At 41.9% G+C, this 5,712-nt stretch overlaps 1 pseudogene; it reads left to right on the top strand.

Moving 5' to 3' along the window:
- Window positions 1-982: 982 nt before the first annotated feature.
- On the top strand, window positions 983-5,506 carry LOC125084368 (cytochrome c oxidase subunit 4 isoform 1, mitochondrial-like; annotated as a pseudogene).
- Window positions 5,507-5,712: the final 206 nt, after the last annotated feature.

The raw sequence follows: 5,712 nt of genomic DNA, 5'->3' as shown, positions 1-5,712 counted from the left end.
CTTGAATACATCAAGTTCACCCTTTCTAACATCTGTTCTTCCTTCTTCAGTGGATCTTCACATAATTGACTCCTTCTTCTCATTCCGGTCTCACTACTCAAAAGTTACTTCTTCAGAGAACTTTCTCTAGCCATCAACCCGAAAGTCTCCCCTAAATCCTATTCTATTCAACACATTATAAATCACATGTTTATAGCATTTATCATTAACTGAAACTATCTCTCAAGTGTATTTATTTCCACATAATTGTTTCTAGCTTTGATTGTGTCCTCCACAAGAAAAAAAGGGCTACCAAATGCAAAGACTTGGCTTATTTATCACCATCCTAGTGTCTTGATGAATCAGGGAATCTGGGCTCTTGAGGTGAGAGCCCAATGATAATACCAGTGGCATAGTGTTTCTTTGACTATTACATGTTGAGGGTATTACATGTTGTTTTTCCTATGACTTAGCACTTACTGAGTGCAGCCAGCATGTCCTGAAAAAACAAAAACAAAAACACGACCTGGTGGATGAGCTTAGACCTACTCTGAGAAGGTAGGAGAGCTACCGAAAGCATTTAGCCTTTCTTTCTCTTTCTCCGTAAGATTCTGACTCTCTCTTCTAACTAGTGGCCAAAGAAAAACCTCTGGTGAGAATGAAATCATGAGCAGTCTCCCACTTTCTCTCATCTCTTGGAACACAGTGAATGTGAATGAAAGATCTCAGGAAGAATTTTCAAAAGCTTGCTGCTCGGGCACCAACCTTTGAGAGAAGCTATGGATTGATGGCTGCCTGTGAGGAGGTCTCCAGAAACTGCAGCAACTTTCCAGGTGAGCTCATGATGCTGGTAATGAGACACTGCTGACACTCACAGCTGCGTTTGAGCTCCAACCCCGGCACTGACTCCCCTGAAAGCTCTCTGATTTCCTGGAGGATCTTTCACAGGGACATACCACACTTACCAAACTTTTCCTCATCTAAAAAACCCAGACTAGGGCACAGAGGGTGGTCACAGTGGTCGCAGTGCGCAATGGCAGGTGGCAATGGCAGAATTTTGGCTACCAGAGTATTTAGCCTAATTGGCAAGTGAGCAATTTCCACCTCAGTGTGTGTTGGAGCACATGGAGACATCATGAAGAGTGAAAACTATGCTCTCCTGAATTACGTTGACTGGCGTGACTACTCTCTGCCCTATGTGGCCCACGTCAAGAACCTCTCTGCCAGCCAGAAGGAGAAGAGGTCTTGAAAGAGAAGCAGAAGGATCCCTAGAGTGGCCTCTCCATTGATGAAAAAGTTGAATGGTACTGCATCAAGTTCAACAAGAGCTTTACTGAAATGAAGAGGAACACGAATGAGTGGAAGACAGTTGGGGGCATGTTCTTCATCAGCTTCGCCGCTCTCATTCTGATTTGGGAGAAGCAGTATGTGTACGGCCCCATCCCGCACACCTTTGAAGAGGAGTGGGTGGCCAAGGCACCAAGAGGATGCTCAACACAAAGGTCAGCCTGATTCAGGGCTTCTCAGCCAAGTGGGACTACGATGAAGTAGAATGAGTAGAATGAGTAGAAGAACTAGGAGCCTACCACTCAGCTGAACCTCACCTTGTTCTGCCACCTCCACGCAGCTCAGCGTCTTCACTGGAAACCATTGTGTTGTAGCACCAGCGCTAATAAATGAGCAGTCTATGTGGGGGAAAAAAAAAAACACAACAAACAAAAACCAAAAAACCCAGACTAAAGATGAAACAAAATAAAGCCTAGCAATTTGGTATTTTAGTCGTGTTCTTTCATGTGTCTGTACCTATAAGGCAGGTTCACACAGAGTGGCCATGAGCTGGTTAAACAGCAGAATTCCTGACTTCTTCTGTAATCAGCGAGAAATGTCTGGGAGAGTTTCACAGAATTAGGACTTTGGTGCAGAGAGGAAAACATTTCAAGTCAAGGATTCATTCACTCATTCAACTCCTCCATTCATTCATTTCATGCAATAAAGATTTAGGGAGCTCCTGCTATGTGTCAATAACTCTGCAGAGCTGTGGGGAAACAGAAATGAAAGCAAGGTAACCAGTGGTTTTTGACCTGAGACAATTCTCTACCACATTTTTGATAAGAGACCAGCCCTTCCCCAGCATGGCAGCAGTGCTCCATTCCTCCGGCCTTAGTGACTTTCCTTTCAGGAATTTTCTTCTGGGACTAATAGCAAAGACTGTCATTTACCTCTGGGGACACCATTCTGAAAACCTAGTACCATCATGGCCAAAAGATTCATCATGTGGGGGAACAATGTCTGCAGTAGGAGTGAAGGAAGCCACTACACAGCCTGAAGGAGTGTGAGGGGTAAAGAAAGAGAAGAGGAGAGAAGATTAGGGAGAGGAAGGAAGACAGGGAAAGAGTAAGGGGAGTAAAAGTAAGACCACTTGGTATTATTTTCTGCCTGGATCATCATGCCAGATACCAGCACCAATCCTCCCTTTAAAAAAAAAAAATTCAATTTCATAATCCTCAGATAATCAATATTGTCCTCCTCCCATACCTATATTTCTTTTTTCTTACAATGATTTCAATTACCTGCAACTGAGAGAATTTAGATGAAACCAGAGAATTTGAGGAGGTCCCTGTAGTAGCAGAGCAATCATATTTATAACCATGAAACAAATGTGACGTAGGCATAAGTACAATATACAGTCATGGCAGAAAAGGGAGAAGAATCAGCTCCGCCTGGGTGATCCCCTGCCCTAGAGGCAAGGGCTTGGTTTATTCTTTTTGGGGGCATGTTGCCTTGTACTCAGTAAATGCTAAGTCATTGAAAAAACATCGTGCAGTTGCCCTGTCACTCAAGAAAGGCTTTGTGACACTGGAGTTAAGTCTGGAAGAGCATATAGCTGCCAAGCTGAGAAACTGGGGAAAGGCAAACGGAATAGTATTAGAAAAAAATAGACCTGATAAAAAAAGAAACAGAAAGAAAGGAAAAAATATATATTTATATATCTTTAAAAAAAAAGGAAGAGAAAAAAGAAAAAAAAGACCTATGGTTCACTAGATGGTACCCTTGGTATGGCAGATTCTTTGCTATGACAAATTCTTTGCTACTTCTAGTGAGAGGTGGGATCTAATTCCTCTACCCTGGATTGGCCTTGGTGACTTGCCTCATTAATAAAATACTGTAGAAATTATATTCTGGGATTCTTAGGTCATAAACAGTTGTTATTTTATGTCACTGAGTTTTGAGATAGTTTGTTATGTAGCAATACATAAGCAAACAACATAACCGAAGCAATTGGCGTAAGAGGAGAGTAGTTTTTGTGTTGGAGATAAGGCCTCAAAAATTGTCAGATCCTAGAGGTACAGGCAAAGAGCTGGATTTTATCTTGTAAGTATTGAGGATCCATTAAATACTTGCATTTGAGCATAATCATTCTGATGACATAATGGAGACTGGATTGGAAGGGAACCAATCTAGAATTGGTGTAGATAACTGCAGTCATCTAGGCATGAGATGTGAGGACCTGCCCTGAGATATCAGCAAGGGGGACTGAGAGAAGAATCCGTTACATGACATGATGGAGGCAGCAATAGGGTACTGATTGAATGAGAAACATAAAGGAGAAAGGTAAATATCAAGGTTTGGGTGACTGAAATGGACGTTACCAGGTTAGAAACTATACAAGGATGAAATGATTTGGACAGAGTGATTAAGAGTTCAGTTTTTGACACAATGAACTTCGGAAATCTGAACAGAGATAGCTACTAAACACTTAGTTCACAGCTGCAGTAAATGATTATTCAGGGGCACCTGGGTGGCTCAGTGGGTTAAGCCTCTGCCTTCGGCTCAGGTCATGATCTCAGGGTCCTGGGATCAAGCCCTGCATCGGGCTCTCTGCTCGGCAGGGAGCCTGCTTCCCCCTCTCTCTCTCTGCCTGCTGCTCTGCCTACTTGTGATCTTTCTCTGTCAAATAAATAAATAAAATCTTTTAAAAAAATTTTTTTTAAATGATTATTCATATGTTTTGTTTAGCATCTGTCTTTCCGGGCTAGATTTTAAGCAGACTATTTTTGTCTAATTGACCTTTAAATACCCAACACCTGACAGTGTGTCTAGAACACAGCCAATCTTCAATGAGTGTTTGTTAAATTAACGAATGAATGAAATGATGTCCAGCACAGTAGCTCTCAACTTCAAATAAATATAGGAATTACGTGGACAGCTTTCAAAGTCACTGATGCCTGGGTCCCCCTGCCCTTGGAAACCCAGAGATCCTGATTAAATTGGTCTTGGTTGCAGCCTTGTGATTAAGATTTTTTAGATCCCCAGCTGATTTTGATGAACAGTAGATAGTGGATGTGTGAATCTGGATATGATCTGCATATAAACAGCTATGACCTTAAAGTTGTTTCTGTCCCAGCAAAAAGCTAAAGTGGACTATAAAACTTCCCAATACAAAATTACTTCCCGTAAGTTCCATCCACAAAACAGAGCCAAGGAACAAAAAAAAAAAAAAAAAAAAAAAAAGGAGCCCTTACCAAGGGTGGGAGGCAGCAGCCGACATTTTGCCAGTAAAGAAACTAAACTTCCTTAAGTTTTAAAGTTACATGGAATTATGCAGTTGATAATTAAAAACAGTATTAGCCAGACTCATAGAAAACTATAGAATATGGTTTTGGATGTCAAAAAATACCATCAACCAACTGAAAGAGAACCCACAGCTTAGCAGAAAATATTTGCAAAACTCTATCTGGTAAGGAACTTGTATCCAGAATATGTAAAGAAATCTTATAACTCAATATTAACACAAATAACCTAATTTTAAAATAAGGAAACAGTTTTAACTATCATCTGTATGACAATGACTTCTTCATCTGTAATCCAGTCCAGATCTTTCTCTTGAGCTCTAGCCTCATATGTCCAACGTTGCAGGCCATCTCCAGTAGGATGGCTGATAGGACTCCAAAGATCCAAAGATCCAAAACCGAATCCCAACTCCAAAGATCCAAAACTGAATTCATTATGGTCTCCCACCCAACTGTCCAACTCCTAATCTTGAGAGTTATTTTCTGTGCCATCCCTTCTCTCATATTCTGTACCTAATCAATGACTGAGTCCTACTCGGTTACTCTTAAAATGATCCAATTCTATCTAATGCCACTGCCTCTATCTGACTCTGTGCAAAAACTCACCTTTTGTTCTTCCTTTGCACCTGGTAAACTTCTGCTGGTTGATCTTTAAGGTTCAGCTCAGTCACCATGTCTTCATGAAAGACTTTCCCGATGTTCCCACCTCTACCCCATGAGGCTGAGGTGGTGTCCCTTCTCTGGGTTTCTATACACTCGGTTATCCTTTAAGGCACTCTTCAGCCCCTTATAATAGGTTATCTTTTTATCAGTCTCCTCCACTAGACTAAAAATTCCCTGGAGACAGAGAATGTGTTGTTCATTGTGGACCTCCATTACACATAGCATCCCAGGCCTGCTACAAAGTCATTGTTGAACTCAACTTGAAGGATGACTGGAAACAAAGCCCACATTAGAGCATGCAGGAGCTCTTTTATAAAAGTTTACTCAAGGGGCACCTGGGTGGCTCAGTGGGTTAAAGCCTCTGCCTTCGGCTCAGGTCATGATCCCAGGGTCCTGGGATTGAGCCCTGCATCAGGCTCTCTGCTCAGCAGGGGGGCCTGCTTCCTCCTCCTCTCTCTGCCTGCCTCTCTGCCTACTCTTGATCTCTGTCAAATAAACA

Source organism: Lutra lutra, chromosome 14 (genome assembly GCF_902655055.1).
Source record: "Lutra lutra chromosome 14, mLutLut1.2, whole genome shotgun sequence".
In the NCBI taxonomy this organism is placed as follows: Eukaryota; Metazoa; Chordata; class Mammalia; order Carnivora; family Mustelidae; genus Lutra; species Lutra lutra.
The sequence above is the reverse complement of the archived record's forward strand: the minus strand, read 5'-3'. Positions and strand labels throughout refer to the sequence as shown.